At 38.5% G+C, this 13,571-nt stretch overlaps 1 pseudogene; it reads right to left on the bottom strand.

The window, feature by feature from the left end:
• Positions 1–5,235: 5,235 nt before the first annotated feature.
• LOC135154420 (large ribosomal subunit protein uL5-like) lies at positions 5,236–6,013 on the bottom strand (annotated as a pseudogene).
• Positions 6,014–13,571: the final 7,558 nt, after the last annotated feature.

The raw sequence follows: 13,571 nt of genomic DNA on the forward strand, positions 1-13,571 counted from the left end.
CACATCGCGCGATGTTCTATGGGTAGTAAGCACTAACGGGAGATGGCGCTATCGCGGAAAAATCTTTGGGAGTACTACTCGGGTATGGCTTGTTCAAGGGCTGGCATAAATCAAGTAGATGTATGCAGTTATTGAAGTAAATCAAAATTTGCGAGCGCGCAGTGCGAGCAGAAAATGTTAGTATTCAGACCATAAAACTGACATTTTTACAGAGCATTTTAAAAAATCAATTTGTAAATCACACAAAATTATGAAGACTCGATTTCCGTGGTGAAATATGTTTTGTATATTAACATCCAAACTTTATATTTAAGCTCCATATTGAACGAGATATTTAAATCACATAACAGGCAATGCAAGCGAGAAGCGCGAGCGATTTTTTTTTATAGTGACATGAAAGTTTATTTTTATTTTCCAAGTATTCCCCATCATCTCATTTCATTCACTCGTCTTCTTCCTCTACTTCTTTCTCCTCTCTTTTCCCTCTTTTTTTCCCCTCTTTTTTTACTCCGCCAATAGGGGGGGGGGGGGGGCCCTCGGCCACCCCCTCCTGGATCCGCCTATGACAGTAGTCATTCATCTTATCTTCTCATTCTGTTTTTTGGTTCTACTTCTTCGCCTCCTTAAAATGGATTAGCAGGGTTCCCAGCCCATCAGGGAAATCAAGGAAATCAGGATTTTTTAAAATACATTTTTCCAGTCAGGGAAAAATCAGGAAATTTGATTGACAATATACCTCAAATCAGAGGAAAATGCCTCAAATGAGGGCAAAATCAGGGAATTTTGATCTGCCTAAAAGTCGAAAGCACGATAGTCAGTCAGACTCTGTTATATTTTGATGCATATCAAAATATAACATCCATTGAATGACAGGTTACGGTGGTTTTATTTAGTGTAGCCTCTTTTACTATAATACAAGAACTGGTACATATAATTAAAATAATAATACGTGTATAAAACATGTAATTCACTGCAATAAATGGTGGTGCCAAGCGTCATCACAAGGTTCTACGATACAACATCCAAGGTATCATGAAGCTTAAACATGAGAAACTGGGAGTGTGTTCAAATAATTTTCAGGGAATTTTTAAACTTCATCAGAAAGCAAGGCAAAAGCGATTTTGTGTCTCGCCCACTTATGAAAATAACCAGAAATATCGTGATTTACGAGGGCACGCAACGGAATTGTATCGAAACTTCATTGTGAAATGACTGGGAAGGAATAACACTTGTCATAAGAGTCTTGCATGTAAACTTTAATGTTGACCTCAAAATGAACTTTAACCATACCATGTGACCTCCCAACACAATAACATGCAGGTCCTCTAAGTACATCTACCATCCAAGTTTGGTTGAAAAGTGATTTACGGTTGCAGAGTTATGTGTCATAAGAGAGTCTTGCACGGAAACTTTAACGTTGACCTGAAACTGACCTTTGACCTTACCATGTGACATTTGACTGCAGCATAACATGCAGGTCCCCAAGTCCATCTACCATCCAAGTTTGGTTGAAAAGCGACTTACGGTTGTGGAGTTATGTGTCATAAGGTTTGTGACGGACGGACGACGGACGACATTTGGATCCCTAAGTCTCGCCTTCACCTCTGGTGGGCGAGACAAAAAGAAAAGCTGGAAACCCTGATTGGGTAAAGCCAGCCGTAACTATCTACCGTAGATCGTATAGGCCTAAATAGAGGTGGAAGCAGCAAGTTGGGGTCCCATGGCAAGTTTTTTAATGGAATACATAAGAAATTAAAACATTGATCTTCTTGACAAACACTAATCCTCCTGGTAAGCACTTTTCAGGTAAACACCGTGTACTCTTGAAACAGGTGTGATAAACACTCTCCATGCACTCTTGAAGCAGGTATGTTAAACATGCATGCATGTGTGTAATGAAGTTGGACCATAAATCCTTCCGATTTTTTCCGGTAAGCACTCTCCACTCTTGAAAATAGGTGAGTTAATTAATTTTCACAATTGACCCTTCAAGTGTCTTTTGGTTTCTTTTGTTTTAGAATGACCACTTGAGCCAGCTTCCGTGGGTACTATATATGTTTGTGTGGGCGTGGATGTGTGTGTAGATCAATGAGATTGTTATTAGGAAGTCCATTCTTTTGTTTTTAGAATGATTCGTTAAAGGAGAATGAAACCCTTGAAACCAGCTGAATCCATATCAAAGAGAAAAATCAAAGACACATATTGTTGAAAGTTTGAGGAAGATTGAATGAATAATAAGAAAGTTATGAGCATTTGAATATTGAGATCACTAATGCCATGTAGATCCTCTCATTGGCAATGCGACCAAGATCTGTGATGTCACACACGTACAACTCCCTCATTACTTTAGTACTTATTTCACTTATATTCTCACTTTTACAGAGTCTATCACAAGGTGAGGTGTTCTCTTTATGAGAGGACAAGTACAGAGGTTTCACAACATTATATCATTGATGAATCGTTTGTCATATGATTAGAATGAGCAAAAAGAGATGTTTTGGGGTATATTTTCAATGTCCAAAAGGGGAGAGTTGTTCATCTGTGACAGCATAGATCTTGGTCGCATTGCCAATGGGAGGATCTCCATAGCATTAGTGATCTCGACATTCAAATGCTCATAACTCTTCTATTGCTAGTCCTATTTTACTCAAACTTTTGTTGATCTTATTCTTTGATTTTTATGCTTTCACAAAAGCTAACTTGATCCAAGAGTTTCATTCTCCTTTAAAGGGAGGGGGCATCTGAGCCATATACCTGGGGATCTGTAATCAACCACTTGACTTTCTTGAGTGGTGTGATCATACACGTGCCTGTATTGGAGGCGCGATAGCTCAGTCGGTAGAGCGGGGGACTCGTATTCCGGTGACCCGGGTTCGATTCCCACTTGGTGCGCTAGTGCCCTTTGGTAAGGCATTAATCCTCAGTACCAGGTCCTTCGGAGGGGACTTTAAGCCGTCGGTCCTCTGGTTGCTTGCTTACAAGCATTCATGCTTTCTTAGCAATCAGGTAAAAAAATCACCACCAATCAATCAATCAAACCTGTTTTGTAATATAGTCCTATCCCTGAGTGTGCCTACATAATGACATAAGGGAATTACATTCCAATAATTATTAGGAGTATTAGGATATGCCATATTTTGAAATAAGGATCCTGATTGGTCAATTCTGTTTGGCGAGTTCAGGATAAAATGTGTATTGCTTATGAATTTATTTCATAGGGGATAAATGCATTGTCTCAAATTTTGTTTTCCAATTTTTATTTTATTTAGGTATTTGTGAACCAAGTCATGCGTTCATCTATGTTTTGTTTGTTTGCCTGATAGGAGAAGACTACATATTGTCTTGCTTTTAAGAAGTTGCTGCCTCAGTGTTTCTTTTTTATTTTTGTAATATGGTTTGGTTTGGTTATATGTGCCATCTGCAAACCATCCAATTATGCCCAACCTCATGTGGAGATATGGACAAGACATTCTGGAAAGGGTAAGCTGAGATGTGGATTATTTACCATCTTATAGTAGGTCTTCTACATTTTTAAATTTCATTGTTATCTCGGTAGACTTCAAAATACAATTTTGAACAAACGATACAGGAAAAAAATCAAGTGTAGGCTATTTTATTAGTTCAATGCAAAGACACGTGTAACATACAAATACGATACATCATATATGTATTGATAAAGATAACAATTTATGTCTCATTATCATTGCCAGTAGTTTATTCAATTAATTATGTAGTTGTCTTTATTTCGGACGTTTTATTTAATTTTGTGAAAGTCTTTATTTCTGCGTTATTTGATGTTAATATCTGACTCTTTAGTTTAATATTATATTTGTTTATTTATTTTCACAATCATTGATTTTGGCCCTTATGGCCCACCATATTAAAATGCCCGTTTTCAGACAAAATAATTTCTCCATCGCAAAGGACTTTCCAAAACATGTTGTTATGAAACATTATCCCTACTCCTTTCGAAGGTGATGAGTGCTTGGAAAAAAGTAAATAGCTTTCTCGTGAAATCTTCTAGAAGACTAGAATATTCTTCTTACTGCCTCTAAACCGCCTTACTGACGTCAGCAATGATGTCACCGACTGCAGATATAATGTTTGCTACAAATACCGGGTATTTTCGAAGCCACCACACAACAATTACAACAATCGATGCGCGGCGTAAACAGGGCAAAGAATGAACTCCACAATGATGAACAACTCGGAAGAATTCGGGCAGCTTAATGACACCTTGCCCGGAATAGCTGGCGGGAGCGACATCGACTCCGGCATCTACAGGAAACTGAGGATCCTCCTTCTATGGTTCGCGCACATGGAGATCGTCCTGGCAACGCTCGCCATCGTCTTCGGTTCCGTTGTCCTTATCGTAATCGCAACGCAAAGATCCTTTCACAGTGTTACCCATTACTTTATCGCATCTCTGATGTTGGCTGATATGGGCATGGCGGTATGTGTTCTGGTCGAAGGGTGTCTTTTCCTCTCAACCGGCTCTCAGATTTTTACTTCTTGTGGAGGCCTAAACAAATACCTACAACATGTAAGAAATCTCATTTTTTAAAAACAATTCTTAGCTTTCTTTTGTAAGTTCATTTCCTATGTATGGTGAAAGTTGAATTTTTAGAATAAAAAATAAAAAACAGTTGTAACCATCGTGAAAGATCTAGGAGAAGATAATCCACTAAGGCCTATCATAATGTAAAAAAGGTATATAATTTATGGTTAAGGGTTTTGCTTCATGTTGCAGGAAAATGACTTCACTTGCATAATAAGGTTGGAACTTTTTTGTTGTTGGTTGCTCGCGAGTCTTTTATTGAACACAGAGTACGTATCTGGCATGGCGGCATTGTATTGAGAGACAGATACTGATGAATTGAGAGCTAGTGGCCCTATGGCTCCTGGTCAGGTGTTCGGTCATTGGTGAGTTTGAGAGGTATATCGTGTGTGTGCTGATGATACATTGTTTAAAAACCAAAATTTTACGGGAAAACCCCCAAAGATTTTGCAGAAAGCAATAACAGAATTATTAAGGTCTGGCAAAAAGGAAAAGTGTGTTTTATTTAAGGAAATATGTAAGGTTCCATACACCAAATACCAATTTCATGTAATTTTACACGGTAAAATGTAAGATTGCGCAATCTGGTAAGATTACAGGTGTTCTCGAGACTCTGCTGTAGGAACTTCTTTTTTAAAGATAAATTCTCCAACAGTGTAGGCTGGAAGTGAGTGCCTTTAACCAGGGAGGAGGATTTCATTGTGTTTCTGCTGGAACCATTTCATGGCCATGGCTTCCTTGTAGTTGACACGGTGGGTTCTGCCAACACGTCCTTTCCTGTGCCTCTTGTGGCCACACTGAACCCAGGTCGCCCAAGGACAACGAAGAAGTCCATACCATAGATTCCAGTGCTGGGGTGTCTTGATTCCAAGAGCGATAAGTTCCTAGATACCAACGCCAAAGTTGCCCTTGCGCAAGTTATACACAGCAAAAACTGCGGTGTTAACCGGTGTAAATAGAGGACCACACCAGTTATTTTACACCGGTGTTAAAATGACAGTGTTAGTTTAGCTGCTATAGGTGTTATTACAACACCTTTGGTTGTTACATGTACACTCTTTGGTGTTATATTCAATCTCTAGGGTGTAATTTTAACACCAGAGGGTGTGATCCTCTATTAATACCAACTGGTGTCAGTTTTAACACCACAGTTTTTACAGTGTACTGCCTGACCTTCAATCCCTTCTCCAGGATTTCTTCAGCCTTTGGACCGTGATCGAAGGGTGCAATGCACATCGATCTTTTCAATTCCAACGGATGCCAAATGGTTGCACAGTGTAGCGAACTTTGGAGAAGACCGGCGATTGTCCGGTCAGGGCTTCCAAAACCTTTGCAGCGCGGGTGAGTCTATCACGCACCACTCTCACCAACGCATGTGCTGAGGCAGAGCTTGAAGATTCGCAGCTCACGCATCACACTGTCCTTCTCCTTGTCTTTTCCGCCCTTGTCCACCATGTTTGATAGAAAGAGCCAAGAGGGTAAGGACTTAATAATGAAAATAATACTAATAATAATTATACTAGCTTATATAGCGCTTAACACTTACTTTCTCACAAGTCTCTAAGCGCGCTACAGTAATACAGCATAATACCCTGGCTCCAGCAGAGCAGCTGCTGTTACGCGCGCTGAGTTTCAAGGAATAAATTCCTACCAGGTACCCCCGGGGGGGGGGGGGGGCACTTACATTGACGAGTGGATACCATGCGCGACCAAAAAAACACGTAAAAAGGATGTCTTTTTCACGATAGGGCACGTTACGTACGTAACGTGATAAGGGTGTCAAAAACACAAAAATAATGAAAAAAGGGTATCTATTTCGCTAGGAAAATTACGTGTTTATAGGGTCGAATTTGCGGGGATGATAAAACAAAATTAAAATGTTTTATAAAGGATGTCCTTTTTGCCCCCAACACTTCGTGTTTAGAGTCCGATTTGCGCGAGATGTAGAAGTTGGGGTCGTACTAAACCAAATAAGGTAAAGCCGACGACCGAAGGACCCGTAACAATAAAAACATTCCTGTAGGGGTTTAGGGGTTCATTTCAGGGAATATTTGCCAAGAGGATCGTTTTGTTTCCAATACTTGTTAAGGGTAGGGTTTCACACGCCAATACTTGTTAAGGGGTGCATTTTCAGAATATGGAAATTACGTTTTTAGGGTGCTTTTCGAGACCCCATGGTCGCGCATGGTATCCACTCGTGAATGGAAGTGGCCCCCCGGGCCAGGTACCTATTCACCTCACCTGGGTCAAATGCAGTACAATGTGGATAAACTTCTTGCTGAAGTAAAACAGGCCATGGCTTGGAATCGAACCCACGTCCCTCAGATTGAAAGACGAGAGTCATAGTCACTAGACCATGACGCCCCCCTTTATCCCCCTATTCACGAAAAATGCCTACATCTTTTATCAAAATATTGCATTATCTATATCTTACACTGAGAAGGACAAACATTATTATATTCTTATATTTTTTATGTTATGACTTCAGGAGAGTGTTTTATCATTATTTATGTCTGACAAGTTGTCAAATCTGACATCTTTCCTTGATTTTGATTGACTGAGAAGCACTGTTACTATGGTAACTGTCGGATAAAACGTCTGACAAGTCCTTCATGAAACGATCCCCTAAACATTCTCGGGCAACTCGTAATGCAGGTCTCTACGAAATGTATTACAAATTTCGTTTCTTTCTACCTCCATGGTTAAAGTGTCAAATAAATCTCGCTGACACCCTTTTTCTTCCGAATTTCAGAAATAAATTGTGCACTGTATTCGAAAGTTTATCCACTTCAAACTACTTTGATTGAATAAATATTCCACTCTTTTAGGTTGTTGTTGTAGTTGGTAGGACCTATTGAGATGGAAAGTTTTTCATTCAATTTCCATTTCCAACGTTTGATTTTGCACATCTTGATAAAAGCAATAAAACATAATTTATATTGCAAATTTCTACTTACAAACAGTGACAATTATAATAATAATAATAATAATAGTACATTTCTTAAATACGCATAACACCTACATGTACAGGTCTCTATGCGCGAGTGACTAAATCAAACATTCTGAAAGAGGTGGGTTTTTAATTGAACTTTGAATTTCTCAAGCTGGGTAATATTTCTTATTGTCGGTGGTAGAGAATTCCATAGTGCTGGTGCAGCTTTCTGGAAAGCCCGATCTCCATATGATTTGGTCTTGACGGTAATTTCAGAGAGAAGATTTTGTGAGCCAGAACGAAGATTACGCTTGGGTTTATGAATCTGGACAAGTTCTTGAAGATAAGCAGGGGCAATACCATGAATACATTTGAATGTTAATATGAGAAGTTTATATTTGATCCTTGATCGAATGGGTAGCCAGTGAAGGTCAGATAAGATGGGGGTGATGTGTTCAAATTTTCCTTTTCGAGTTATAAGTCTTGCAGCAGAATTTTGGATGTGTTGCAATTTATCAAGAAGCGATTCCTGTATTCCGAATAGTAAACTATTATTATTATCTAAGTGACTTAAGATGAAGGCATGTACTAACTTTTCTGTTGTTTTCCTATCAAGATATTATCTTACAAACCGGTTGGAATAGCGGGGCTGCTAAGGCGGAACTTGTAGGAAGTAGGTAGTAGGAGCCTTTGAAAGAGGGAGGGGCTGTGGGGCTTCAGTCCCCCCTTTCAATAACCTTGCACAAAAAAAAGTAAAAATCACCATCCGTTTTTTTTTTCAATTGCGTGTTTTTTGTTGTTGGCATGATCACCCCCTCCCATTTTCAAAGCCGATGCAGGGTCCTTGGGAGATACACAGGAGCTGAACAGGCACTTGGAGAGGGAGGAGCCGATCGCCCCGCCAAGTCATAGAATTATGATTTTTTTTTTTTAAGTAGGCCTAGGACTAATAGAAAGGCGAATTAAGAAGAAATACGAATGGAGACAGAAAAGCAATGTTTAGAGTCTGGTTTGCCTTCGAACTATAAAATGCCCATTCTATTGTATTATTCACTAAGCAAGAAAAGAAAGTTAAAGTTCGGGTAACCTTGCCAGACTTCCCCCTCCATCGATCGCCTCTTCATCTTCATATCAAGTAATCCTGGGGCTCGTCTAACAAAGAGTTGCGATTGATCTGATTGATTGCAACTATGGAAAGCCAGCAACGTCAACATCTAAAATACATGGTCAAGATAATTACTAGAGATAATCTATAATTATCCATGCATTATCTGTTTTTCTTGAAAATTCAGTATGCTTCTTTTTTGTTTTCAAAGGACATCAAACAAATTTCCGAAAGAGAAAATTATGACTTTGTTGGATTTCTATATACTTGAGATTGATCGGATCAATCGTAACTCTTTGTAAGACGGGGCCCAGCGCTACCTTAGTTCTTACACAATTTGACCACAATGACATATTTATTTCATTCAGTTTTTTCCCTCCCATTTAAACAGGTGGCGTATCAAATTTCCTGCAGTTCTGTCATCCTCCTCACTTTCACCCGATACGATGCCATAATCAACCCGCTAAGATCCATCAACCGTTGGAATACCGCCCGCATCGCATCCGTAATCTGCTTCAGTTGGCTCCGTAAGTTTAATACGCTCACATTTTTTTCCAATCCGGCTACATTAATAAGCCCGTCTCACACTGTGCTATCCGGTGCGACGCGATTTTTCAAGAAATCGCATTTTGCATTGAATTTGAAAGTTCCAAGAAGTAGATTATTTTCTTTACATTTTGGCAGATAAGACTTACGGTTGTAAACTGCGCACGAGCAGAAAAAGGTCGTTTGAGATAAACCATGAAGGTGGCTTTCAAATTCACTGACATAGGCATTTGTGATTTGATGATTATTCATGTATTCCTTTCAAATATTCATTTTGTCACATCCAAGCTGAAGAGTAATAAATAGAGCCTTCATAATCACTGGTACTAGTATTTGATAGTAGCCTAAACAAATGTGCCAAAGGCAGACAATATAACAGATTTTCAAACTTTATCCCTGATGTACTATTCTAGTCACCTGGTCTATACAATGCCTTTTGTTCTTATAATTTGAATACACTACCGGTAAAGCTTACGCAACATCTACATTTGAAAATGATAGTGCTAATCCTAATGAAAAATCACAAAAGTCATTTGAGAAAAGTTGATCATGAGCTAACCGTGAACTGGCTTATTGTTAGGAAAACTAAAATCATATTTTTACTTTGCGGAAACCCTATGGTCGGAGTAAAGTCCAAATCGGCTTCAAGTCGCAGCCGATGATGACGTCATTACGCTTTGGAATTGAAATTGTTTTTATTCATTCAAGGAGGCTCTAACTGGACTGAATTTCGATTTCAGTAGTCCTACCACTATTCTGAACTCTGATCCGTAATATTTTATTAGTTGGAATATCCATATCAAATGTTATCACAATTCATTTGAAATTCGGATCGCAACGAATCGCATGTGAGACGGGCTTTACGGGGCAGAGATGTAGCCGAGGCTGATACTTGCGATTCACTAGACCGCCAGAGAAAACCTCCTGAAGTCTAGACTCTAAAATTTGTACACGTGATTCGGGCTGAGGCCGAATCCAAAGCCAGCAAAATGTGGCCTCATGACCGGCCTCGATTACATTTTGTAAGGGAGTTAAACGCAATTGAATTATAGATTGCCATGCACCGGGAGGTGAATTCAGGATTTTATAAATGACCGGGTACTGAAACTTGTTTCATTTTGTTTTGCTTTAAAATTATAATAATGATAATTTAAAATATCAATACAAAGATGTTTCAAAGACATAACCTAATGCTGCCGCATTCTTATTTTTAATTAATTGGTGATAAAGGGCCATTATAAGGTAATGAGCTACAACTGTCCAATTGGCCCGTATTCTGAAGTCGGGTTTAACTTAGACTACGGTCTTACTCTGTGCTAAAATTATGGTGAGCCAAAATAAAAAACAAGAGTTTATATTGTATATTTCTTATTTTTATTATTTTTGTTATTCCTTTTACTTTCATTATGAGGAAACATATTTCAAAATATTTCAGTTATCATTCCCAGACAATTATGAACAAATTCAGTGTCATATGAGTTAATTAATTGGATTTGTACTGTTATGGATTTGTGCCCCAATAGGTTCTCCATACTTAAACCACAACTTTAAACTAGGGTTTAATTTAAACCTGACTTCAGAATACGGGTCATTGACTATGGTGGCCCAGTGGCAGAGTGCCTGCCTCATGAAGGTCGTGGGTTCGATCCCCAGCCGACTCATACCAAAGATTAACAAAGTGGAATCTTCTGACCTCTTGTCAGGGAAATGTTCATAATGTAGGGCGAGCCGGGAGAACAGTTAATCAAGATGAATAAGCTACTCTACGTAAATAAGAATTATGATGATCACTATAATTATTATTATTATCATTATTATTATTAGTAGTAGTAGTAGAAGAAGTAGCAGCAGCAGCAGCAGTATAGTAGTGCAATAATTTTTGTCTCGCCTGCATAGCAGAGCGAGACTATTGGCGCCGCTTTTCCGACGGCGGCGTCAACATCAAATCTTAACCTAAGGTTAAGTTTTTGAAATGACATAACTTAGAAAGTATATGGACCTAGTTCATGAAACTTAAACACAAGGTTAATCAAGTATTAGTGAACATCCTGCTCGAGTTTCAGGTCATGTGATCAAGGCCAAAGGTCATTTAGGGTCAATGAACTTTGGTCAAGTTGGGGGTATTTGTTGAATTACTATCATAACTTTGAAAATTTATGGATCTAGTTCATGAAAGTTGGACATAAGGTTAATCAAGTATGAGTAAACATCCTGCCTGAGTTTCAGGTCACATGACCAAGGTCAAAGGTCATTTAGGGTCAATGAACTTTGGCCAAGTTGGGGGTATTTGTTGAATTACCATCGTAACTTTGAAAATTTATGGATCTAGCTCATGAAACTTGGACATTAGGTTAATCAAGTACCACTGAATATCCTGTGCGAGTTTCAGGTCACATGACCATGGTCAATGGTCATTTAAGGTCAATGAACTTTGGCCGTGTTGGGGGTATTTGTTAAATTTCCATCCTAACTAAAAGTTTATGGATCTAGTTCATAAAACTTGGACATAAAAGTAATCAAGTATCACTGAACACCCTGTACGAGTTTTAGGTCACATGACCATGGTCAAAGGTCATTAAAGGTCAATAAACTTTGGCCGTGTTGGGGGTATTTGTTGAATTACCATCCTAACTCTGAAAGTTTATGGATCTAGTTCATAAAACTTGGGATATAAGAGTAATCAAGTATCACTGAACATCCCCTGTGAGTTTCAGGTCACAAAACCAAGGCCAAAGTTCAGTTAAGGTCAATAAACTTAGGCCATGTTGGGGTAATTGTTGAATTGCCATCATAACTTTGAAAGTTTATGGATAGAGTGAATGAAATGTGGACATGGGTGTAGTTGACAAGTCTTAAGTCACCGTTCAAATGTCATTTATGGTCAATGAACGTGGTATTATGTCATTATATGAATGGTGTTTTCGTGAATGATTATTTTATAGTAGTTTTCAAAGTAAGCACTGCTGCTGTATTAAATCGCGTAATGCAGGCGAGACTGCCAGAGGCGTTCCACTTGTTTATTGTTAATATCGCTATTATTATAACTACAATTATTATTATTTTTATCATCATCAGTAGTAGTAGTAGTGGTTAGAAGTAGTAGTAGTATCATCATTTTCTTCATCAAGAATAAGAAGAAAGAAAGAAAGAGAAGAAGAAAAGAAGAAGAACAAGAGGAAGAAGAACAACAACAAGCCATGCAAGAAGAAGAATGAAAATACGAAGAAGAGGAGGAGGAGGAGACGACGACGAAGAAGAAGAGGAATAAGAAGAAGAAGAAGAAAGAAGGAGGAGAAGAAGAAAAGGAAAGTGCAACTTCCGAATGCGCAACTTTTGGTTGAAAATCATATTGCGTATGATTCTTAAAAAGTTTAATGTGTATGATCGGAACATGGCCCGGCGGATATAGCATCACTGCATAAATCCCTTTGATGTCACCCAAAGTTAATTATAGCGTCAACAAACTGCAAAATGTATTACCTTTTTAATCTCTCTCTACCGGCGGCGCCAAAGATGAAAAGAGATCCATTACTGTGGATCCCTAGATCTACATGAATGAATAAAGTGTTCATAAATATTATAAACCTTTATTCCGAGTTAAAATAATGCTCAGAATTTGGCATTACTAAGTCCACAAAAAGGTTAATGCAGCATATTTCTACCGACAGTAATACTCTTATTTCTTCATGAATAATTCCAAAGTCACCCAAGTACCGAGCAAAATACGCCTTACTGGTAATAAGCCTATTTGTTTTTAAGTCAATCATCTGCTAATATCTCTATGAATACTCTAAAATACTGTAGAAAAAACATGAATAGGGTCAGAGACATGGCCCTGGGGAGCCGGGTGCTGTGTGTGTTATTTTCCATACGCAGCACCCCTTGGAATATGGGGCTTGTCGAATTTTACAGTGAACCCCTTTTCTCTCATTTTTTTGGCTGTCATATTTCTCGGAGCCAAAAATAAAACTTATTTTGTAGCGATCCCCCTTTATCTTTTGCTTAATAACATCAGCAACCCTGTAAAAATCTTTCCCAGGGCCCTGCCTAAGGAATTCGAATTTAATAACGAAATATGATGTAATTGGTGACTATACATGTAGGTCACTATAGTAAAAACAATAGATGCGGCGCTAGTGTAAACGTGAGGGGGGGGGATGCGCAAGATGACTGAAAGTGATGTCATTGTTTTAATTGAAAGGTAAAGTCCACCCCAACAAAAGTTTGATTTGAATAAAAAGAGAAAAATCGAACAACCATAACACTGAAAATGTCATCAAAATCGGATGTAAAATAAGAAAGTTAGGACATTTTAAAGTTTCTCTTAATTTCACAGAATAGGTATATGCACATCCCAGTCGGTATGCAAATGAGGGAATTGATGACATCACTCACTATTTCGTTTGTACTTTATTATATGAAATATTCTA

The sequence above is a fragment of the Lytechinus pictus genome, chromosome 6, assembly GCF_037042905.1.
Source record: "Lytechinus pictus isolate F3 Inbred chromosome 6, Lp3.0, whole genome shotgun sequence".
Classification (NCBI taxonomy): domain Eukaryota; kingdom Metazoa; phylum Echinodermata; class Echinoidea; order Temnopleuroida; family Toxopneustidae; genus Lytechinus; species Lytechinus pictus.